Source organism: Lissotriton helveticus, chromosome 6 (genome assembly GCF_964261635.1).
Source record: "Lissotriton helveticus chromosome 6, aLisHel1.1, whole genome shotgun sequence".
Lineage (NCBI taxonomy): Eukaryota > Metazoa > Chordata > Amphibia > Caudata > Salamandridae > Lissotriton > Lissotriton helveticus.
Genome location: NC_136067.1, coordinates 217,596,130 through 217,622,360, shown reverse-complemented (window position 1 = coordinate 217,622,360; position 26,231 = coordinate 217,596,130).

Below are 26,231 nucleotides of genomic sequence, written 5' to 3'. Positions count from 1 at the left end.
CCTATGACCCCTCCCTCTGTGTCCTCTTTCACAGTCTCCCCTCCCTTTCCTTCTCCAACCCCCCCTCACTCCTCCGCTCCCAACTCATCCTCTCTCACGCCGAATCACAATACTCCTCACCCAGATTCCCCTTCCATTCCTCCTCCAACCCCCCTCACTCCTCCTCTCCCAACTCATCATCACACCCACCGAATCATAATACTCCTCACCCAGATTCCCCTTCCTTTCCTCCTCCACCCCCTCATTCCTCCCCTCCCAATTCAGCCTCACACCTTCTGAATCACACTTCCCCCCACCCTTCCTCTCCCAACTCATCCCCTCCCTCGCTGAACTATATTCTTCCCATTATCCCCCATCACTCCTACACCAATTCACAACTGTACCTCCTTGCTATCTCCAAACTTCTCATCCACAGAGGTCCCATCTCCACCCTACCCCGACATGCCACTCCTTCTCCCATACAACTACAGCCCTCCTTGCTCTCCTGCCTGCTTCGGCTCTTCTCCTCCTCAGATAAGGCCTCCTGCCTGCATTTGCTCACTGCCTCCTCAGAGCAGACCCCCCTCCGCAGCTAACTCTGAACCCCATTTGTCCTCCTCCCCCTCACCCTATTTGCCCCCTCACTCTTATCTCAAACTCCCTTCGCAACATCGAACTTAACCTCACTACCCTTACCAGAGATCTCTCTCGTCTCAGGAACGATGTCCTCAACCTCAAATCCAGCGACCTCCCTCCCCGAAGAAATACCGCCAGCCCTAGTCTAATAAACCCCACCACATCCAAACCGTGGAAGACAACTCCCTTGCTTTGCCGGGCTCAAAGACCACTCCGGACGTACCCTCCTTACTCATCAACCATGAACACGCCTCCCACCTTCTCAAGCATCCCCTTCATATTGGGAACTAGTCGTATTCCCCCTTCACCTGTCTCACCTAGACCCCCTCCTCATCTCACCTCCATTCATGCCCTCCCATCTCCCAAACCCACTCCCAAACCCCTCACCTGCATGCTTGTTAACTGCTGCTCCGCTGCCCAACATGCCATAGAAATCTCTGAAACCATCCTTAGCGAATCCATCGACATCGCGTTCCTTACAGAATCCTGGCTTAATGACCACTCTACAAGCATTCTTGACCTACTCTCACCCCCGGGCTACTCCATCATTAGGAAAGATAGACCCATCCGAAAAGGCGGTGGTGTAGCTATCATCTTCAAAGACGAACTACAGCTCTCCCTTATCAATAACGCAGAATATGCCTCCTTTGAATACCTTGTAGCCGAACTCAAAATACAGGGTTCCCCCCCATCCGCCTTCACAATATATATAATCCGGCTGGAAATCACTACCCATTCATTGACGAGCTATCTAACCTTCTTACCCAATCCTCAATTTCCAAATCTAAAAACATCTTCCTGGGAGACTTTAACCTCCATTGGAATGATACTAAAGATCCCTCAATCTCCCTCCTCTCTGACCTTCTCGAAATTAATGACCTCAAACAAATATGTCAGTCACCAACCCATTCCAAAGGAGCCACCCTTGACGCTATCATTACAGGCAAAGATCTAGCCCTCCTATCTAACCTCATTCCCATTGACTGGTCCGACCATCACCTTACCCTGTTCTCCATAACCAACTCTGCCTCCACCCCTCCGTCCAAAACTATTAAACCCATGAAACTGATCAGAAATTTCAGTCATTTCCCTCCCGACTTACTTGAATCCAAACTTCATGCCCAACTTCTCGCTATCCCTCCCTCCCTTAACACGAATGGACTAACTGAACAATATAACAAAGCCGTCACTGCTACCCTTGACCTTCTAGCCCCTCTCAAACACAAAAAACAAAGAAATATCCCCTCCAAATCATGGTTTAACACAGACCTAAACATTGAAAGACGTAGACTCAGACTGACTGAAAGATTATAGAGACAGCACCCCTCTCCTTCTAACCTGGCCCGCCTCAGACTTGCTAGATCTTCCTACAAAAAACACATCTTTAGACTAAAAACTTCCTTCTTCAGATCACAACTAGATCGAGCTCAGAATAGGCCAAGAGAACTATTCAACATTGTGCGCAATCAAACTGCTTCCGCTCCCCCTGTCCCACTGGCCTCGAAGACTAGATGTGAAGAAATAGCTCTCTTTTTTTCAAACAAAATTAAACTAATTGAGCAATCCTTCCTCTCTACTGCGATCCCTACCACCAATCCGAACATCTCTCTTAATATCCCACCCTCCATCATAACTCCTCCTACACCCTCTACTGCCCATCATAACTCCGATCTCCCTCACCCCTCCTTGCCCCCCAATTTCCCGGACTCCAATCATCCTAACTCTCTTACTAAAAATAATGCCGCTTGGCTTAACTTCCAGTCAGTCACGGAAAGAGACGTCTTTAAGATCATTTCCAAACTCAAGCCTTCCTCCCACACCAAAGACCCTCACCCCTCCAAACTTGTCCAAAACCTCAAACATATCATCACCCCTTCCTGGACCTCTATTATAAACAGCTCCCTTGCCACCGGCTGTGTCCCCACTTCATTGCAACTAGGCCAAATTACCCCCATTATCAAAAATCCTTTGGCAGACCCAAACGGCCTCAATAACCTTCGTCCCATCTCCAACCTTCCCCTTCTTTCTAAAGCCCTGGAAAAAAGTGTTCTTCTCCAACTAGAGAGACACATTGAACACTTTAACTTACTAGACCCCTTCCAATCTGGCTTTAGGAAAGGATGCAGCACTGAAACCGCCATGCTAAACATTGTTGATGACATCCACCACTCACTCGACAATGGTGAATCTAGCCTCCTGATCCTCCTTGATCTCTCTGCAGCGTTTGATACTGTTAACCACTCCGCTCTACTCACTGTTCTTAGAGATCGATTCGGCCTAAATGGTACGACACACAAATGGTTCGTCTCATACCTACAACACCGTTCTCAACAAATCAAAATCCAAAATTGCCTATCAAACCCTACCTCCATCTCCTTAGGAGTTCCGCAAGGATCCATCCTCTCTCCCTCTCTCTTTAACCTTTTCATGGAACCCCTCACACTCATTCTTAAACAAGCCAGGATCAACTACCATCTCTATGCCGACGACACCCACCTCTATTATAAGATTAAAACTCATGCTGACATCCTTCACCTCAACAACACTCTCATCAAGATTCAAGCCTGGTTCCACATTAATCACCTCAAACTCAACCCTAAAAAAACTGAAATAATTCTTTTTTCCCCTAAAAACAACCAGCTCCCCATTCAGAATTGGATCTCTGACCTCAATGCCCTCAACTGCTCCTTATCTTTGTCCTCCTCAGTCAAATCACTAGGTATCTCACTTGACGACCTCCTAACCCTCAAAACACACATCAATAATTCTGCCAAAGGAGCCCTCTTCACGCTCTGCCACCTTAAGAAAATCAAACCCTTCATCCCTATCGATGATTTCAAACTAGCAGTCCAATCCCTTGTTCTTTCTCGCATCGACTATGGCAATGCCATTCTCACCGGAATTCCCAAGATCCACCTAGCACCGCTTAAATCTGTGCTGTACCTTGCAGCTAGGCTTACCTCAGACTGCAAGCGATTCGACCACATCTCCCCTACCCTTAAAACCCTTAAATGGCTCCCCATTGAAGGTAGATCCACTTACAAAACAGCCTGCATTACACACAAAATTCTCCATCAGAATACACCAAGCTACCTCGCTAACAAACTCACTAAAGCCGGTTGCTCCCGTTCCCTGAGAAGCACAAACACCCTCCTTCTAAAAAAGAAAACCACCCAGTCTCGATCCTTTTCCGGTAACGCTCCATGCATTTGGAATGCCCTTCCAACTGACCTTCGTTGCAACCCTTCCTACTCTAGCTTCAAAAAAGAACTCAAACTACAGCTCCTCAATAAATATTGGAGACCATAATCCATATCTGTTCTCTACCACTGGCCACATCTGTCCGACCCTAGATGCATCCGCCCTCTCTTCTTTTCAGCCTCACTTCGCCCTTCCTCCTCGTCACTTACACCTCCCTGTTTACCACCTTCACTCTTCCCTGCACCCCCCCTTCCCTTGGCCACGCTCAGCCCTCATTTCTGCCCCTCCTGCTCTCTTCCTTACTAACCCAACGGACCACCAACCTCCCTATCCCCCTCTGCAATTTTGCGGCTCGCTTTTCAATTTATGCCTTGTTATTTTTGATTATCACATCTCCCACATTTCGGTGTGCTTATTTCCCATATTTTATAAGCAAAAAAAGAGTATCTTGTGGTATCAATGAAGTCACACAAAGGAGCAATAGAAAGGGAGACGGCCTAACTCAGGACGCTTTTAGAAAGCCCTCACTCACCACCTGGTGATGACATGCTTCATCATCGGGCCCCGCTAAAGAGGCCGAGTGCCTCTTTAGTGTGCCTCAACGCCAGATCTACTGCGGAGCAGGTTTTATTTGTGAGTTTAAGGGCGTGCGGTGAGAAATAAACAATTAGTTGTGATTAAAAATGTCTGTAGTGTATCAAAAAATGATTTATTATGTGATCACTTTGGACATATTAAAATTGATGTGTAGGAAAACAGTCCACAGTTAATTGTGTGGTTATTTCCATTAATTGTCAGTCAACATGTTTCTGCCTTTGAAACGGTGTAAAATTACCAGGCATTCATCAGGACTCTTAAACGTGTACTAAACCCTGGCGGTATGGGCACACTATGGCCCACCCTTACCACGGGACGTGAAAGTGAAAAAGGAAAATGAAAAAAGTGAAAAAATTAGGAAGAAAAACTGACTTCCTAAAACTCCTGGTTTAGGAGGCTTCCTACATTAAGGTATCTGCACCTGTAAAAAAGAGAAAGAACATAGACGTACATAAAGGACAAGACAAACAGTTAATGGATGTTCTTGATCACAATAGCTGGTCTATGGTGCTCCATGCGTCGTGATAAGACAGTGGGTGGCGCTATAACGATATGTTTATCACCACCTTTGTCCATGGAAATTATAAGCACTAATCACTGGGGAGTGCACCGTGCTAGAAGTGAGCGAAATGGTGATAATGGCTAATGGTAAAAGCTAATGATTTAAAAGGGGAAGGCAATCTTCCCAAAAGCGATCAATATGCTAGAAAAGTCAAACGATCGCTATAAATGAAAATTAAAATTGTCTCACTTTTGTGGTGTAATAGGAGTACACCATGGGTCACAGGAGGGGGGTGGTAGCGTAATTGGCACACCCTTCGAAAAAGGAATAAACATACAATGCATCAGAGAGGTTAGTGGTACTTAGCTTCATGAAATGCTGCCAAACGTCGTGTCCGTCGTAATTTGCTGTATTACTTACGCCCTCGACGCCATGCACCCTCAGTATACCAGCATCACCCTCAAACTGGACCCCGACAATCAAGAACAGGGCCCGGTTGACAGCTTATCAGTGTTCGCGAGCAAGGGAGTGATCGCTTCCGGGAGGCTGGGCCCGCCAAAGTGGAGGGGCGGTGTCCCGTATTACAGCCAATCAGAAGCTGTAACGTCATAGTGATGCGGTTGGTCACATGTTATGACGGCGGTTTTGTTGGTTTCCATGGCGGCGGTTTGATCGGTTTCCATGGCAACTGCTAGTAGAATGGTAACTTTATTGATTCAGAGGGGTTTAGGTAGACGAACAATGAATCATTTTTAGTGAAGCAGAGGTCGTAGGATATCAAAGGTGTAAGGTCCAAGACCAATAATAATGTGGCCGTGGTTGTGCTTGATCGGGGAAAGTTATGACTCGGCACAATATCGAATGATCTTGCCATCAATGAAGTCAGGTAAATTACTAGATACTCAATGCTTAGTTCGATCAAAAGGTAAGCGACAAGCGCTAAAGATTGATTAACGGTGCATTGGGTGACAAACTGTTATTAGTGTTTAGACAGGTAAGGATGACGGAAGCTGTATCAGCCGTGGTATTTAGGTAGGGCAGTGATCACGGGGTATCTGATCTGAATAAAGTTCTAGTGACAACCAAAAATATTTATTTGATCACTGAATTCCAAGGGATATCATCATTTAGACCGACGAGGTTGGTCCCCAATCTGTCGACCCACCTTTGCTCTTTCTCAAAGAGGCGGTTGCTGATGTTATTGCCGGTGTGCAGCTGTTCGATCACAGTCCACTGCATGTCATTGGTGGTGTGGTTTAATTCGAGAAAATGCCTGCTCATTTTGATGGTTGTTTTTTTGCATCTGATATTTGATCTGTGCTCGCAGATCCTCTGCTTGACTCTCCTACCGGTCATGCCCACATAGCATAGATTACATGGGCAGGTAATCATGTATATGACATTTTGAGAGTTACAGTTAGTGTGGTCTCTCTGTGTCCACACTTTTCCTGATTCGAGTATTAGGGTTTTGGTATGCGTTGTAAGGTGACAGACGCTACAGTTGGCGCAGGGAAAGTGACCCGTCACTCTTGGTAAACCCCAAGCGTCTGTCACAGATCTTACTGTTACTGGAGCAGTTGTTAGAGGTCGGGTGTGGACCAGGGCATCCTTAATCCTGAGTCCCTTCCTGAAAGAAAAAAGGGGCTTTTCCCAGGTTTTTTTGAAACTGGTTAGAATCTTCCAGTTTTTATTAATGGATTTCTTTATAGAGTTAGAAAGAGTGCTATATGTTGTTACACAAGTCAGAGGGATCTCTTCGGGGTGGTCAATTCTGTCCTCAAGGAGCGCTTCTCGTGGCTGGTTGCGTGCTCTTTTATAGCCTTTGTTCAGTGTTGCTGCCGGGTAACCTCGTGACTTTAGTTTCTCAGTGAGGTCAACCGACTGTGACTTGAAATCTTGTAGGTTAGAGCAATTGCGTCTGATGCGTAGGTACTGGCCATAAGGGAGGTTCTCTTTCAGAGGGCGGGGTGGAAACTTGTAAACTCCAGAAAGTTATTCTTAGCAGTGGGTTTATAATGTGTCTTAGTTGACAACCTAGTTCCCGAGATCGTGATTGTCACATCGAGAAAGATAGCCTCTGTTTTACTGGTAGTGTACGTGAATTTGAGGTTTGGGTCCAGTGTATTAATCCATGCTAGGAAGGTTAGTAGGTGCTCATCACTGCCGGTCCAGATCACTAGGACGTCGTCAATGTAACGTTTCCACATCTGAATAGATGAGGAAAAAGGGCAGTTGGGTGGTAGAATATACTTGGCCTCAAAGTCGGCGACATAGAGGCCAGCCACACTTGGGGCGAAAGTACTGCCGATGGAAGTGCCAGTGCATTGCAGGGAAAGTTGGCCCTTGTATGAGAAGAAATTCTCTTTCAGTGCCAATGTGGCACATTCGATGATGAATTATTTGAGGGTCCGATAGTTCCAGACCACTGAGTCCAGAGCTAGACCTTGGTTTCCGTCGTCGTCAGTATTTTGTCCGATAAGTTAGTGATTAGGCTTGAAGGCCGCATAAAGCCAGGGTTCCAACCCATCATTGGGAAAGGGGATTGTTGGAAGGGGAATTGGTGAGCCATTCCACCCATTGGTGGGGGTATTGGCCATCTCTGTTGTTGGTTCAGGTAACCTTCCCTTCCTCTGTTGTTACGGTTACCTCTGCTGCCCCTTTTCCTTTCCCAATGATGGGTTGGAACCCTGGCTTTATGCCACCACCGAACTTCCCCAACCAATACCGACAGCCTTTTTTAGAGAGGGGCCGGAGAGGAAGAGGGAAGAGGAGAGGGTCCAACCAAGTATCCTGGGAAGAAGACGATGCAGGGGGCAACCACCCCCGCAGCAAGACTCCTCAAGCGGGAACAAGCGGCCTTCAAGCTTAATCACTAACTTTTCGGACAAAATACTGACGACGACGGAAACCAAGGTCCTCGAAAGAGGCCTGGGTTTTGTCCCTACATCCCGCCCAGATAAGTTTAAGTTTCATTGTGAACTAGCGGCCTTTTTCAGGAAACTCAAATAGAAAGCCTTCTTCGCAGGAAAAGAAGACCCGAATGAAGCAACACGCAAAGGAGACACTGGACTGAGATTGGATTCCACCTTTACCCCCCCACCACTCACAGTTCCGGCAGCAATTACAGCTTTCGAACAGGCTGTGTTTCTGGATCTAGAAGCCTGCCAGGAACCCTCGACCTTTGGAAATTTCAGCACTGCAGAATACCAAGCACTACAAAATCTACAAAAAGACCCGACCATAACCATAAAACCAGCTGATAAAGGCGGCGGCCTTGTAATACAGAACACTGTGGATTATGAGAAAGCGTGCCAAATCCTCCTTGACGACAAAAAAAACGACATCCCTCTACTCAGGGACCCCACTGAGGAACTTCGGGCACAAATTACCAATCTCGTGAGAAGTGCGGAAGAACATGGTCAGATATCCAAAAATGAGGCCGACTTCCTCTACACTAATGATGGCATAACTCCCTACTTTTACACCCTGCCCAAAACGCATAAAAACAGAATGCCCCCTCCTGGTCGTTCGATTGTCTCAGGTATAGGCTCCCTGTTAGAGCCCCTGTCACGCTTCTGCGACCATTATTTGAAGCCAATTGTTCAAAACACTACAACATATCTTAAAGACAGCAAAAGTCTCTTGCAGCTCCTACGAGACTTGAACTTTGTTGAAAACTCAGTGACCCTTGTGACACTAGATATTGAGAGCCTATATACCAGCATCCCCCAGGACGATACCATCAGAGTCCTGGGTCTAGCTCTGGACTCAGTGGTCTGGAACTATCAGACCCCCAAAAAATTCATCATCGAATGAGCCACCTTGGCACTGAAAGACAATTTCTTCTCATACAAGGGCCAACTTTCCCTGCAATGCACTGGCACTTCCATGGGCAGTACTTTCGCCCCAAGTGTGGCTGGCCTCTATGTCGCCGACTTTGAGGCCAAGTATATTCTACCACCCAACTGCCCTTTTTCGTCATCTATTCAGATGTGGAAACGTTACATTGACGACGTCCTAGTGATCTGGACCGGCAGTGATGAGCCCCTACTAACCTTCCTAGCATGGATTAATACACTGGACCCAAACCTCAAATTCACGTACACTACCAGTAAAACAGAGGCTATCTTTCTCGATGTGACAATCACGATCTCGGGAACTAGGTTGTCAACTAAGAAACATTATAAACCCACTGCTAAGAATAACTTGCTGAAGTTTACAAGTTTCCACCCCCGCCCTCTGAAAGAGAACCTCCCAAGTCACAGTCGGTTGACCTCACTGAGAAACTAAAGTCACGAGGTTACCCGGCAGCAACACTGAACAAAGGCTATAAAAGAGCACGCAACCAGCCACGAGAAGCGCTCCTTGAGGACCGAATTGACCACCCCGAAGAGATCACTCTGACTTGTGTAACAACATATAGCACTCTTTCTAACACTATAAAGAAATCCATTAATAAAAACTGGAAGATTCTGACCAGTATCAAAAAAACCTGGGAAAAGCCCCTTTTTTCTTTCAGGAAGGGACGCAGTATTAAGGATGCCCTGGCCCACATCCGACCTCTAACAACTGCTCTAGTAACAGTTAGATTTGTGACAGACGCTTGGGGTTTACCAAGAGTGACGGGTCACTTTCCCTGCGCCAACTGTAGCGTCTGTCACCTTACAACGCATACCAAAACCCTAATACTCGAATCAGGAAAAGTGTGGACACAGAGAGACCACACTAACTGTAACTCTCAAAATGTCATATACATGATTACCTGCCCATGTAATCTACGCTACGTGGGCATGACCGGTAGGAGAGTCAAGCAGAGGATCTGCGAGCACAGATCAAATATCAGATGCAAAAAAGTAACCACCAAAATGAGCAGGCATTTTCTCGAATTAAACCACACCACCAATGACATGCAGTGGACTGTGATCGAACAGCTGCACACCGGCAATAACATCAGCAACCGCCTCTTTGAGAAAGAGCAAAGGTGGGTCTACAGATTGGGGACCAACCTCGTCGGTCTAAATGATGATATCCCTTGGAATTCAGTGATCAAATAAATATTTTTGGTTGTCACTAGAACTTTATTCAGATCAGATACCCCATGATCACTGCCCTACCTAAATACCACGGCTGATACAGCTTCCGTCATCCTTACCTGTCTAAACACTAATAACAGTTTGTCACCCAATGCACCGTTAATCAATCTTTAGCGCTTGTCGCTTACCTTTTGATCGAACTAAGCATTGAGTATCTAGTAATTTACCTGACTTCATTGATGGCAAGATCATTCGATATTGTGCCGAGTCATAACTTTCCCCGCTCAAGCACAACCATGGCCACATTATTATTGGTCTTGGACCTTACACCTTTGATATCCTACGACCTCTGCTTCACTAAAAATGATTCATTGTTCGTCTACCTAAACCCCTCTGAATCAATAAAGTTACCATTCTACGAGCAGTTGCCATGGAAACCGATCAAACCGCCGCCATGGAAACCAACAAAACCGCCATCATAACATGTGACCAACCGCATCAGTATGACGTTACAGCTTCTGATTGGCTGTAATACGGGACACCGCCCCTCCACTTTGGCGGGCCCAGCCTCCCGGAAGCGATCACTCCCTTGCTCGTGAACACTGATAAGCTGTCAACCGGGCCCCGTTCTTGATCGTCGGGGTCCAGTTTGAGGGTGATGCAGGTATACTGAGGGTGCTTGGCTTCGAGGGCGTAAGTAATACAGCAAATTACGACGGACACGACGTATGGCAGCATTTCATGAAGCTAAGTACCACTAACCTCTCTGATGCATTGTATGTTTATTCCTTTTTTCGAAGGGTGTGCCAATTACGCTACCACCTCCCTCCTGTGACCCATGGTGTACTCCTATTACACCACAAAAGTGAGACAATTTTAATTTTCATTTATAGCGATCGTTTGACTTTTCTAGCATATTGATCGCTTTTGGGAAGATTGCCTTCCCGTTTTAAATCATTAGCTTTTACCATTAGCCATTATCACCATTTCGCTCACTTCTAGCACGGTGCACTCCCCAGTGATTAGTGCTTATAATTTCCATGGACAAAGGTGGTGATAAACATATCGTTATAGCGCCACCCACTGTCTTATCACGACGAATGGAGCACCATAGACCAGCTATTGTGATCAAGAACATCCATTAACTGTTTGTCTTGTCCTTTATGCACGTCTATGTTCTTTCTCTTTTTTACAGGTGCAGATACCTTAATGTAGGAAGCCTCCTAAACCAGGAGTTTTAGGAAGTCAGTTTTTCTTCCTAATTTTTGTACTTTTTTCATTTTCCTTTTTCACTTTCACGTCCTGTGGTAAGGGTGGGCCTTAGCGTGCCCATACCGCCAGGGTTTAGTACACGTTTAAGAGTCCTGATGAATGCCTGGTAATTTTACACCGTTTCAAAGGCAGAAACATGTTGACTGACAATGAATGGAAATAACCACACAATTAACTGCGGACTGTTTTCCTACACATCAATTTTAATATGTCCAAAGTGATCACATAATAAATAATTTTTTGATACACTACAGACATTTTTAATCACAACTAATTGTTTATTTCTCACCGCACGCCCTTAAACTCACAAAAAAAACCTGCTCCGCAGTAGATCTGGCATTGAAGCACACTAAATAGGCACTCGGCCTCTTTAGTGGGGCCCGATGATGAAGCATGTCATCACCAGGTGGTGAGTGAGGGCTTTCTAAAAACGTCCTGAGTTAGGCCGTCTCCCTTTCTATTGCTCCTTTGTGTGACTTCATTGATACCACAAGATACTCTTTTTTTGCTTATAAAACATTACCGGGGAATAAGAGTATTACTTGATACTCCCTACCTCTCTTTTTGTTGGTATATACATAGCAGTGCAGAGCTGTGAGTGCTGTTTTTACTGAGTGTGACTTGATCTGCTCTTTTAACTCACTCATTGTCTCTCACCACCATTTGGTCACTATGTCCAACCTGGGACTAACATACTCTGAGTCAGAGATAGCCGACATTCTATCTGACACCAATCTTTTTGCTGATCCTGTTATTTCTCAAGTAATAGCCCACACTACTGAGTGGGAAAAACTTACTGAATTGAAAAGAGATAGGATACGTACTATCCTACACGGCACAATCTCAAAACAATATCTCCTCAAAAACATCGCTCCTAGCGGACTTCTCGTAACAAATGCCCCACGAATTTTCCTGAATGACCCCACATTCCGAAAAGAATGGGTGATGATCGCGTGGCATTGCACCCGTGACTGGCTCGTTCTGATTATAAAAACAGCTCTAAGACTTTCGGAAGCGATCTTAGTAGAAATTCAAGAAACAGAATCGCAATTTAAGGCGACAATCACTGGCTACAAAAAGAAGCTAGATGAGATCAACAAAGAACTGAATGAATACAAAGACAGTCTCACACAATCCAAGGTCACTAAATTTCAGAAGGATCTAAAGAAGTTCGAATTTGAGAAGGTTTACCCATACTCGGCAGCTACCTTTGCCCCACCAACAAGGAACCCGAGTAACACAGATCAATCCGATGAAGACACCTCCAACAGCAGTGGGTCAAGCAACGGATCCTTTAAACAGGGAAGGAAAAGGGGCAACAGAGGTAACCGTAACAACAGAGGAAGGCAAGGTTACCTGAACCAACAACAGAGATGGCCAATACCCCCACCAATGGGTGGAATGGCTCACCAATTCCCCTTCCAACAATCCCCTTTCCCAATGATGGGTTGGAACCCTGGCTTTATGCCACCACCGAATTTCCCCAACCAATACCAACAGCCTTTTTTAGAGAGGGGCCGGAGAGGAAGAGGGAAGAGGAGAGGGTCCAACCAAGTACCCTGGGAAGAAGACGATGCAGTGGGCAACCACACCCGCAGCAAGACTCCACAAGCGGGAACAAGCGGCCTTCAAGCTTAATCACTAACTTATCGGACAAAATACTGACGATGACGGAAACCAAGGTCCTCGAAATATGCCTGAGTTTTGTCCCTACATCCCTCCCAGATAAGTTTAAGCTTCATTGTGAACTAGCGGCCTTTTTCAGGAAACTCAAATTGAAAGCCTTCTTCGAAGGAAAAGAAGACCCGAATGAGGCAACACGCAAAGGAGACACTGGACTGAGACTGGATTCCACCTTTACCCCCCCCACCACACACAGTTCCGGCAGCAATTACAGCTTTCAAACAGGCTGTGTTTCTGGATCTAGAAGCCTGCCAGGAACCCTCGACCTTGGGCAATTTCAGCACTGCAGAATACCAAGCACTACAAAATCTACAAAAAGACCCGACCATAACCATAAAACCAGCTGATAAAGGCGGCGGCCTTGTAATACATAACACTGTGGATTATGAGAAAGCGTGCCAAATCCTCCTTGACGACAAAAAAAACGACATCCCTCTAGTCAGGGACCCCACTGAGGAACTTCGGGCATGAATTACCAATCTCGTGAGAAGTGCGGAAGAACATGGACAGATATCCAAAAATGAGGCCGACTTCCTCTGCACTAATGATGGCATAACTCCCTACTTTTACACCCTGCCCAAAACGCATAAAAACAGAATGCCCCCTCCTGGTCGTCCGATTGTCTCAGGTATAGGCTCCCTGTTAGAGCCCCTGTCACGCTTCTGCGACCATTATTTGAAGCCAATTGTTCAAAACACTACAACATATCTAAAAGACACCAAAAGTCTCTTGCAGCTCCTACGAGACTTGAACTTTGTTGAAAACTCAGTGACCCTTGTGACACTAGATATTGAGAGCCTATATACCAGCATCCCCCAGGACGATACCAACAGAGTCCTGGGTCTAGCTCTGGACTCAGTGGTCTGGAACTATCGGACCCCCAAAAAATTCATCATCGAATGTGCCACCTTGGCACTGAAAGAGAATTTCTTCTCATACAAGCCCAACTTTCCCTGCAATGCACTGGCACTTCCATGGGCAGTACTTTCGCCCCAAGTGTGGCTGGCCTCTATGTCGCCGACTTTGAGGCCAAGTATATTCTACCACCCAACTGCCCTTTTTCCTCATCTATTCAGATGTGGAAACGTTACATTGACGACGTCCTAGTGATCTGGACCGGCAGTGATGAGCACCTACTAACCTTCCTAGCATGGATTAATACACTGGACCCAAACATCAAATTCACGTACACTACCAGTAAAACAGAGGCTATCTTTCTCGATGTGACAATAACGATCTCGGGAACTAGGTTGTTAACTAAGACACATTATAAACCCATTGCTAAGAATAACTTGCTGGAGTTTACAAGTTTCCACCCCTGCCCTCTGAAAGAGAACCTCCCTTATGGCCAGTACCTACGCATCAGACGCAATTGCTCTAACCTACAAGATTTCAAGTCACAGTCGGTTGACCTCACTGAGAAACTAAAGTCACGAGGTTACCCAGCAGCAACACTGAACAAAGGCTATAAAAGAGCACGCAACCAGCCACGAGAAGCGCTCCTTGAGGACAGAATTGACCACCCCGAAGAGATCCCTCTGACTTGTGTAACAACATCTAGCACTCTTTCTAACACTATAAAGAAATCCATTAATAAAAACTGGAAGATTCTGACCAGTATAAAAAAAAACTGGGAAAAGCCCCTTTTTTCTTTCAGGAAGGGACGCAGTATTAAGGATGCCCTGGTCCACACCCGACCTCTAACAACTGCTCCAGTAACAGTTAGATCTGTGACAGACGCTTGGGGTTTACCAAGAGTGACGGGTCACTTTCCCTGCGCCAACTGTAGCATCTGTCACCTTACAACGCATACCAAAACCCTAATACTCGAATCAGGAAAAGTGTGGACACAGAGAGACCACACTAACTGTAACTCTCAAAATGTCATATACATGATTACCTGCCCATGTAATCTACGCTACGTGGGCATGACCGGTAGGAGAGTCAAGCAGAGGATCTGCGAGCACAGATCAAATATCAGATGCAAAAAAGTAACCACCAAAATGAGCAGGCATTTTCTCGAATTAAACCACACCACCAATGACATGCAGTGGACTGTGATCGAACAGCTGCACACCGGCAATAACATCAGCAACCGCCTCTTTGAGAAAGAGCAAAGGTGGGTCTACAGATTGGGGACCAACCTCGTCTGTCTAAATGATGATATCCCTTGGAATTCAGTGATCAAATAAATATTTTTGGTTGTCACTAGAACTTTATTCAGATCAGATACCCCGTGATCACTGCCCTACCTAAATACCACGGCTGATACAGCTTCCGTCATCCTTACCTGTCTAAACACTAATAACAGTTTTTCACCCAATGCACCGTTAATCAATCTTTAGCGCTTGTCGCTTACCTTTTGATCGAACTAAGCATTGAGTATCTAGTAATTTACCTGACTTCATTGATGGCAAGATCATTCGATATTGTGCCGAGTCATAACTTTCCCCGATCAAGCACAACCACGGCCACATTATTATTGGTCTTGGACCTTACACCTTTGATATCCTACGACCTCTGCTTCACTAAAAATGATTCATTGTTCGTCTACCTAAACCCCTCTGAATCAATAAAGTTACCATTCTACGAGCAGTTGCCATGGAAACCGATCAAACCGCCGCCATGGAAACCAACAAAACCGCCGTCATAACATGTGACCAACCGCATCACTATGACGTTACAGCTTCTGATTGGCTGTAATACTGGACACCGCCCCTCCACTTTGGCGGGCCCAGCCTCCCGGAAGCGATCACTCCCTTGCTCGCGAACACTGATAAGCTGTCAACCGGGCCCCGTTCTTGATCGTCGGGGTCCAGTTTGAGGGTGATGCAGGTATACTGAGGGTGCTTGGCGTCGAGGGCGTAAGTAATACAGCAAATTACGACGGACACGACGTATGGCAGCATTTCATGAAGCTAAGTACCACTAACCTCTCTGATGCATTGTATGTTTATTCCTTTTTCGAAGGGTGTGCCAATTACGCTACCACCCCCCTCCTGTGACCCATGGTGTACTCCTATTACACCACAAAAGTGAGACAATTTTAATTTTCATTTATAGCGATCGTTTGACTTTTCTAGCATATTGATCGCTTTTGGAAAGATTGCCTTCCCCTTTTAAATCATTAGCTTTTACCATTAGCCATTATCACCATTTCGCTCACTTTTAGCACGGTGCACTCCCCAGTGATTAGTGCTTATAATTTCCATGGACAAAGGTGGTGATGAACATATCGTTATAGCGCCACCCACTGTCTTATCACGACGAATGGAGCACCATAGACCAGCTATTGTGATCAAGAACATCCATTAACTGTTTGTCTTGTCCTTTATGTACGTCTATGTTCTTTCTCTTTTTTACAGGTGCAGATACCTTAATGTAGGAAGCCTCCTAAACCAGGAGTTTTAGGAAGTCAGTTTTTCTTCCTAATTTTTGCACTTTTTTCATTTTCCTTTTTTACTTTCACGTCCCGTGGTAAGGGTGGGCCTTAGCGTGCCCATACCGCTAGGGTTTAGTACACGTTTAAGAGTCCTGATGAATGCCTGGTAATTTTACACCGTTTCAAAGGCAGAAACATGTTGACTGACAATTAATGGAAATAACCACACAATTAACTGTGGACTGTTTTCCTACACATCAATTTTAATATGTCCAAAGTGATCACATATCAAATCATTTTTTGATACACTACAGACATTTTTAATCACAACTAATTGTTTATTTCTCACCTCACGCCCTTAAACTCACAAATAAAACCTGCTCCGCAGTAGATCTGGCGTTGAAGCACACTAAAGAGGCACTCGGCCTCTTTAGTGGGGCCCGATGATGAAGCATGTCATCACCAGGTGGTGAGTGAGGGCTTTCTAAAAACGTCCTGAGTTAGGCCGTCTCCCTTTCTATTGCTCCTTTGTGTGACTTCATTGATACCACAAGATACTCTTTTTTTGCTTATAAAACATAACCGGGGAATAAGAGTATTACTTGATACTCCCTACCTCTCTTTTTGTTGGTATATTTCCCATATTTATCACTTTGAAATATGTCAGGCGGAGACTTATATGTTGTTTATATACATTGATGCTATGTATGACCCATGTCTTACTGACCTTCTTGTCTCAAAATGTAAAGCGCTCTGATACCCCTGGGTCCAGCCAGCGCTATATAAAACCTCTAAAATAAATAAATAAATAAATAAATAAACTTCTCTCACTTCCTCAAAGCAGGGGAGGTCTTGCGATCCCGAGTATCTTATTTTACTTTTGGGCGTCATTCCTCCAACAAATGGCCCAGCTGCTATATTCTATCCCCACTTCAGATGATATTGAAGTTATAATGATCCCATCTATTTATGAGCTTGCACTGGGGCAGAGAGCAAAAGGTCTTTTTTTAAGACAAACAGAGGTTAGTTACTACAAAAAGACCAAATTTAAAATTATATCTAATGCTTGGAGGGTATGGTCCAAAATGACTAAATGTATGCATATATTAAAAGTAAACAGGTACACCCCCCTCTGGCATTCTAACCTACTTTCGGGCCTAGGGTTTGATGTCATCTCTAAAAAATGGGAATCTCTAGGAATTAACACTGTTGGAGATTTTCTGCTGAGAAATTACGAAACCACCTTTTTAGACCTACAGATAAAATTTCAGCTGTCTAATGGAGACTACCTTAAATTTGTTCAGGTATACACTATACTTAAATTAAAAGCGCCCGCCGTCTTCATCGGAAGAATTGACATTATTGATGCAGTTGCCAGAACAACGACTAGAATCGGCTCAATTTATGGACTTTTAATGGTAAAACTTCCAGATGATCTAGAAAAAACGGAAGTAACCTGGGCGGATAAACTTGTTAACCCTAATGTAGATATTGATAGATGTTTAAAACTATCACATCGTCTCCTTATGTCAGCTAGTCTTAAAGCTCAGACATACAAAACTATTTTTAATCTATACTACACTCCCGCGAAGCTATATGCTTGAAGTAAGAGGGAGAACCACCACTGTCCCAGATGTTTACTTGGTCCAGCTACACTAACTCTATGTTTAGCGAATGTCGGGAGCTTACCCCAATTAAAAGAATGATGTCCGATTTTTGGGAAGAGGTGTTTGGTCATAAAACCCTCGAATCTTCTACACTGTATACGCTCGGATATGATAATTCTCTGAATCTTAATATCAACGAGGAAAGATTGTTATTTATTGGAACCGCTGTCCTAAGAAACATATTGGCAGCACGGTGGAAGGACGCGGATCCTCCAAGCTTCCAAATGTGGCTTGCCCCCTTCTTGCCGTTTACAATCTCGAGAAAGCTATATTTTCCACTAGAGGCCCTAAGGCCTCGAAATACGGCGAGGCGATATGGTCTATAATAACTATTTGGAAGTCCGGGGTCCGGCCATGTATGTCTTAAAGCTGTTATGTATTGGCTCTTTGCCCTCTTTTTGTCTTCCTTTTTCTTTTTTCTCGAGTCTCCTTTCCTCATTTTTTTCTCCTTTTGTCTTTTGCTTGTGTTTTCTGTTTTCTTCCTCTCCTCGCTCTTTTTTTAGTGTTTACAGTTTATATTTTATGCTGCAATTGTTATTTATCCATCTTTTCTATTCTCTTCTTTCTTGCTTTACAATTATTGATTATTTGATTATGTACGTTGTATTATGACTTCTGACCGTACTGGTTCTGAAAATTAAAAAAAAAAAAAAAAAAAGGAAAGTGTGCAATGGGAAGTGTACTATGAAGGAAGAACTGCCAACTATTTGTTTATGCAGTCATGGGTGAGGTTAGTGTCTTTATTTATTTTGACGATCATTTGTCCATAATCAGCATTTTGTGGCAGGTATAATATATTACAATCGGATGTGGGCATTTAAGGGCTTTGTAAATATGTTGAATAAGGTAGTGTGCAGGGCAGATCACCAGGGTACACTGCGAAGGAGTATTTGGGAGGTTGATATGATTTGCTCCAAGGACATGATCTGTTTTCTAGTTTGATGGGAAGGTTTGAAAACAACTTAGTACTTAATTTTGAATTTCGATATGTCGCCGGCTTTGACTAAAGGTTATCGATAGACCACATAGAATGAGATCAACTTCTCTGTTCTTGTCTGTTTGCCTTTGAGTTTGTCGATTATTGAGATCAGTGCTGATATTGTGCTTCTCAGGTGTCAAGATGCACTAACCTTTGTGTTCGGAATCCTACAAGTCTGATGCACCGTTCCGCCTCTCTCCACCTCCACCAGTGACTACATATACAGCCAGTATAACAAACGGGAAAGGGGAACGGGAAAAGAAAGAAAACAGAGATATCTAACTCCATGCTTTAACTCTTCACTTCTGTTGATCGAGGGTTTCTGCAGGATGCGGACAATATCAATAAGATAAAAATATACCATGATAGTAGGTGGACATACCTTAACAATAACTCTGCATAACAAACTCTCTGTACTTTGATGGTGAATTTGTAATTTCTGAAAGCTAAACACACTAATAATGTGTACCTGACGTACATATAGAATGATACTTCTCCCTATAACTTGAGATACTACCGCAAGTATCATCACCACGCAGTCTCTTGTGGAACACGAGTTCTAGTTTCTATTTGACCTCCGCAGAAGTGTAAGGAAGCCATGAGTGCTATTATGTTGTTCACTAATCTTGATAATTTGTATGTGCATAAAACAACTCTAACACTTCAGGGCATATTTACTAGAAAATGTCAGAGTGTGTAGCTGCGCCAAGTTTGGCAGCGTCGCACTCCAACATTTTCGAAACGTAGGGATGTGCCGTATTTACTACAATACAGTGTGCCCCTGCATTTTCCCTAGCGCTGTCGCTAAATTTAGCTGCCTAGCGCCAACTCAAGCACCCTTGCACCTGAGTGCAAGGATGCATGTGTTGCAGGATTTGATTGTTTCTGTGCAGGAAGGTATCCCTTCCTGCACATAAACAATCCATAATTGCTATTTGTTACTTCTATGTGTGCTGCATTGTGCAGCACACATTGAAGTAGCAAATTGTAATTATTCAATGATTGTTAATGTGCTGGAAGGGACACCCTCTTGCACATAAACAATCATTAATGCCTTTTTGCTCTTTCTAAGTGTTCTGCAGAATGCAGCACACAGAGAAAAAGCAAAAACAAGGAAAAATAAAAGCATTTCTCCTCGTGAGCCATTCTAACGCCTGCTCTTGCATGGCATTAGTTTTTGGCGCCGCTACAGATTTACACCTCCTTGTAAATCTGGGAGCAGCATCTAAAGGGGATGTGCAATGAGTATTGCTGTGTGCATTCCACCGCAACATCCATTGCACCCCCACTTTCACGCAAAGTGATGCGTGTAAAGGGGCCATATTTACAAGGCGACGTTAAGCCACAAAAATGGCACATGGAGAAGGGGATAACGCCAACAGAATGTCGATAAAGGTGACGTTCTGGTGACGTTGTACATATGCCCATTTGGGTTACATTCATATATACATGCAACTGAAAAGATTGGTTTAGAGTGGACTTCTATTGTGGTGAAGGAGGGTCTCTAGGCATCTTCCAGGGTGATTCTAGTTGCTATCTCTTTGCATTTTGTGGTGTGGTTGAAGGTATTGTGGATTGATCCTGAAGTGTTTCCAGACAGACTGGAATGTTAACTTGTGCAGGGTCAATAAAGTGTAAGAATTACAAGTGTTAGATATCCCATCTTACCCTTCCCGCTGAGGGTAGGTCAGCACACACTAGAGTTATGTAGTGCATGATGAGTACTTCTGTTAGCTGTTTATTTTGGTGGGTTTATCCTTTCAAGATTTGAGCTGGCCGGGTTAACAGAGGCCATGTTAGTTTTAACAACAGCATTAACCTTACACGCTGGGTTGCCTTAGGTCAGGGTTCCCTACCCTTGTACTGTGAGCCAGTTTTACACTCAAATTCGACCAGCGCTGGGAACACTCTAGTCTGCCAAGTCCTTGAGCAAAGGAGAACAGCCTTACCTGTTTTCCTAGACTGCTTTACTAATTATTTTAAAAGGAAACAGCCAAGTTGGAACAAATTCGCTTTTATTCATGCAAGAACATTTCCCACCCTCCGTCTTTGTTTCTCTCCCTACCCCGGCCACTTAATCTGTATTTTAACCCCGTTTTTCTGCTTAGTTTGGCATTTCTAACAGGTGCTTGATACCTTACACCTCTTAAAGTACAGCCTGGCGCACAGGACTCCAAAGACGTTTCAAAAGCCCTTTGCAAACACTGCTGTGGAAACACCTGGGAGTCTCTCGGGCTGACAGAAAGCAGAGGCTATGAGACAGAGAAAACACAGCTCCAAACTCCCTGCATTGCTGCTTTGAACAGGTGGTCTCAGAGCCAATAGGAAGGAAGGTGGGGGCGGGAGAGTTCAGACATTGCTCAGCTGAGTAAATCTAACCGATCATCACAGTCTTCTTCAGCGGTTGCACGTGCCGCACCTTGAGCCAGGAGCGTGTCTTGAATGAGAGGCTGGACAACCCATGGACAGGCAACTCTTATAGGGGTTCAAGGTCAAACGTACAGAGCTGTAGGTAGCAGACACCACACAGCCTTTATTTGCCTTTTCCGCCTGTTTTTTTAATACGTTTTTAAAACCTCGGATTTTTGAACTCCCCTGACCCCTGACTTCCACTGTTTCTCTTTTACATCCTGGGATCTTTGACCACACAGAGACCTCCGGGGTACTCGCTGATGTGCTGTATGGCAAAGCTCACCTCTGTTGCCGGCTGGGTGTGCCAAAAGTGCTTAACTCTTCCTTATCTCTCGTTACCTTCCTTAAGTAGTGCTGTGGGAATGCACTGAGGGGTGTTTTGTCTTGTCGTTCCTTGTCTACGGCTGCATGAGGGATGTCAGTGTTGGGAGTGATGTGATGCGTGTGTTATGCCGCTGGCCGCGCGACGCGAAGGGGAGCTAAGCGAGACAGCATCTTAGTCCCACATTCCGCGCGACAAACGGTGCTGCCAGCTCGTTACCGCCCCCTTTCATGATCGCCCTATGGGCGCGGGCCAGCAGGGGTGAGGGGCGGCCCTTAAGGGGTTTAAGTTGAGCGCGGCAGCGAGGCTCGGCCTTTTCTGCCGTCGCGTTCCTGGTTGCTCTGCGCTGTTGCTTCATGGTGCCCCCGCCGGCCTCTGTGCCGGGCGTCCTGCGCCTGCATGGAGCGTGGTCTTGCGTCGGGTTTCTTTCCTGCGACGTGTTTTGCGGTGAGTGCCGGTGTTTGAGAGCGGTGGGGACAAAGAGAGGAAGTTTTTGGTACGTTTGTTGTCCCCTGATGCCGAGCAGCGGTTTGTGTTGCCGGGGGCGCCGAGGGTGAGCGTGCACGGGATGGATGGTCAGGCCGTGTTCTTCGGGGGGCTGCATGTTTGGGTGTGCCTGGGTCGTGGAGGTGCTTTGCCGTGGCTCGGGAGGCTCTGCTGTTGTGAACTTGGATGCGCCAAAAAATTTAGAGTGCGGAGCGTTTGTTGGCGGTTGTGGTGCTGCAGACTCGACGCGGCTGGGTAGCACTGTTGGAGTCTGTTTGATGTCTGGACGAATTTCGGGGTCGTGTAAAGGGGCAGCGTTGGTCTTGTCTCCCGCGGAATGGTTGGCAGCGGCGCGCACGTTCCTCCTCTGCCCGAGGTTTGCTGGGCCAGGCTGTTGGCCCGAGTGCCCCTGGTCCGCGGGTCATCGACACGGTTTGCAGCCGAGTCGGCCAGTCTGCTCGGAGGTCGGTTGCTGTGGGCAATTTCAGGATGATGGACTCGGTCTCCTTGTCGTGAGCAGGAGTCCACCGGTGTGGTTGGCTATGATGGGCAGGAGAGCTTTGTTTGATTTTAGGTGTGGCATCGCTGTGTATCTTTGGCGGTCGTGAGCATGACACGGAGTGCCCCTTAGCATGTGCAATGTTTATCTCCGGGTGTGCTGGGTTTCAGGGAGAGGGGGGTCTAGCAGTTGGGACGGTCGACCGCGGAGCTGGGGATTCGAGTTCGGGTCTCGGTGAGGACGCGCAACATTGCGTGATTGATTTCCCCGTGCCTGACTAGAGTGAGGGTAGCCATCTGCAATATAACTGGGGCTCATTAGAAGTGCCCTGACACCTTCAGGCCTGGTTCCTGATTAAAAGTGAATGTAGCCGTAACTGGGCTCATCCCCTTCTGCCGTTTTAGCCAGTTGAGCCGTGTTTCTCTCAGGCTTTCTTGTATAGGTTCCTTCTCAGCGAAAAAAATGCTGCCTGGCCTGGATCATCGTTTGCCAGACGGCGTGCAGTGGTGCATGCGGTTTCTTGTACAACATGTGGATCATTCAGGGGGAACGGATGTTTGCGCCGAGGTAATGCCGTTAGTTATTTTACCCGAGTGTTGCAGATCTTATAGCCAGGTCGTCTATAGTAATACTCCTCCCCCCGTATGAAACTGGTTAAAATTGCCGTTCATGTGTTGGTTCTCGAGCTTCCAAGGGCAATACTACGTGGGAATAGTGAGCAGTCTGAAAGCGCCTCGATTGTGCAGAGGATTAGTTCAAATGGTAGAGCGCTCGCTTAACATGCAGGAGGTAGCGGGATCGATGCCCGCATTCGACATGAGTGTTAAAAAACAAGGCAAACGGATCGCTGCCTTTTCCAAATTAGGATAGCTCAGCATTCCTACTACATTCTTGCCATTAGCACATGTGTTCGTAGCATGTCATAGATTAACTTTCAATCCGAAATGAATTTCTCTCGTTTGTAGATGATTAGCAGGGTGTGACAAATGTAGTGCAATTTCAATTTCAAAAATACAATTTTAGCCCTGTGTCTTGGAGCGAGGCTATTTTTAGGAAGCCGGGTCCCAGTTAAATAATAGGAGCTTTGTTTTAAAGTGGACCTCCGGCTCATGGTCTCCATTCGTCTTCTCTCTTTCTTCCCCACCTGCCGTCATATTACGTTCATTTTGTTGGCCACGCTTTTGTTCAGTAAGAGCAATGTTTTACGACAAAGAAAGGGTTGTTTATTGTGTGCCTTTAAACTTTTCACAGAGCGCAAACTCTGCCACATGTGCAGCTGTTTCGCTTTTGGAAATGTATTCACTCGTGCTTCACAAAAGTTAGGCGTTATGAATTTTAACGCTGCGCCACAGTTAATCTGCAGAAACAGCGACACGAGGCAGGAAACGGGTCGCTACCAATGTTCCAATTTCTATTGCGAAGCGAAATTCTATGTTTTGAATGAAGCGGCAGTGTGGCCCCCTTTAAGAGCCTGCAGAATAATTTTGAGGTGATCTGAATATATTAAAAACATTTCAATACAACTGCATCTCGTATCCCGTTCGGGAGATCGGCGCCTGCGAGTTCGCTTTCCATTGCAATGTGGGGGTGGCGGCTCGCTTTCAGTACAAATGGTGACCGTGGGGAGGAAACGTACATATAGTAAGGTACCCAGGCGAGCGAGCGCTAAGGATAGGTGCTGGTTTCGGTTATGGGAGCGCCGTGACAATGGCAGAGCTCCGTGTCAGAGAGGTGGCACGGCGTGATAAGGCACAGGCCGCGCGGCCGTGCTGGGTTGGGGTCGGATCCCGCCGCCATGGCTGGCCACGTGTTGGTCATAGCCGGCCGCCATGGCCGGCCATCATACCCGGCCGCCATTGCCGGCCACGCGGATAATGGCCGCGCGTTTAGTGCAGGGTTCTAGCAGCGGGTAATACGATACGGGTTTAGTGAGAGCAGAACGGTAGCATGCATATGGCATGCACAAATCCTATACAAGTGTGCCTGTGCGGTTTAAAAGTTTACGTTTCGGGTGTTCCGTGCTGATGCACTTTGGTGAGAGCAGAAAGGTAGCATGCATATGTCATGCACAAGCCCTGTAAAAGTGTTCCTATGCGGTTGAAAAGTATTTACGTTCCTGGTGCTCCATACAGGAGGTAGGACACAGGAACCCTGTCTACCCAGCCAGGTAGATAGGGTCTGGGATACATACTGGTCATGACGGGGAATAGATTTACCATTGTTAGTGTCGTGAGGTATGCGAGTTCAGGAAGGGGTAATCGATCCACGGAAGAAACAGCTCCATGTGCAGAAGCATCGCCACCTGAGGTGTTGCCCTGGGTGTATATACCTTTGTGTATTAACTGGTCGAGGCCATTCGAGTTATACCTCTGTCAAGAAACAAACACTGGGTGGTGTTAGGATAGGTGCAGAGGCGGGACTACAGTATATGCAGGATTAGCATAGTAAATCTCCCGTGTCGACAGTGTGGAGACACTGTGAAATTAAGTCTCGCACCCCACCATGCTTGAAACAAATGTGTGTGACATGAGAGGGAACACAAGTCACCTGTACTATTTCGATACTGACTTGAAAAAGCGGCACTATCTACCAAATAAACACGTTCATTGTACCCATATATTAAATAAAAGGATAAATATACAAAGGGTTGTTGCTCTGAAAGTCACCGACTGCCCATAAAGCAACTGTGTAAAATGAATATACGTATGCTTGCTATATACTTCATTTAAGCAAATGTACATTAGTTGATGCTCCGTTGCGTGGATGCAACTGACAAAGCATTAACATGCCCTTATGCGGGCGCAGGGAGCACAGCGTTTGGTGTGTGGGCTATGTTCGCCGGTATCAGTTAACGGTCTGTTTTGTGTTGCAGGCGGAGTCACAGGGCGATCTGGAAGCAGATGGACAGTAGGGGTACCTCTGCGGCAGAAGGATACGGTCAATACCTCTGCCTGGCACAGTAGGGGTGCCTGAGCCAAGAACCTGGAGCCGAGGGGGTTCCAGGAAACAGCGTCGGCGCCCCGTTAGTCCTTCGGGCGGTCGGGGGGCCTGAACCGACCGGGGGTGTGCCTCATCGCTCCGCCCTGACAGGGGGGGCGGGAGTGAACGAAAGAAAGGGATAATGGACTGCACCGTCAGAGCATCGACTCGCCGTGCAAGAATGGCTTATTAGGCATGCGGGGCAGCGAGGGGCTGCCGCATTGGATCGCCCGTAAGATGACCCACCTTAATTCCACTTGTTGTGCTAAATAAACCTGCACCACGGTTTTCCCACAAAAATTTGTCTCATGAGTTTCCTTGGTATGTAAGTGGTATGTGGCGCAGAGTAAGGAAGCGCTGGGAGTGTGGGCACTATGTATGGTGTGTGTGTCCCACATTAGTCATTTGAGTAGCTTTTTCTTTGATGAGCTGAGCAAGAGTCATCCTGCTGCTGGGAGGGTGTATCCTCGCTATTGGCTCCTGGGTGTGCATTGAAGTGGCATCTGTAACCTGTATCTTAGCGTGGATTTAATAGAACTACCTACTTACCTTCTTAATTGTGGCCCACCCCATCTTAACATGGAACTGTCTATCAAGTTTGG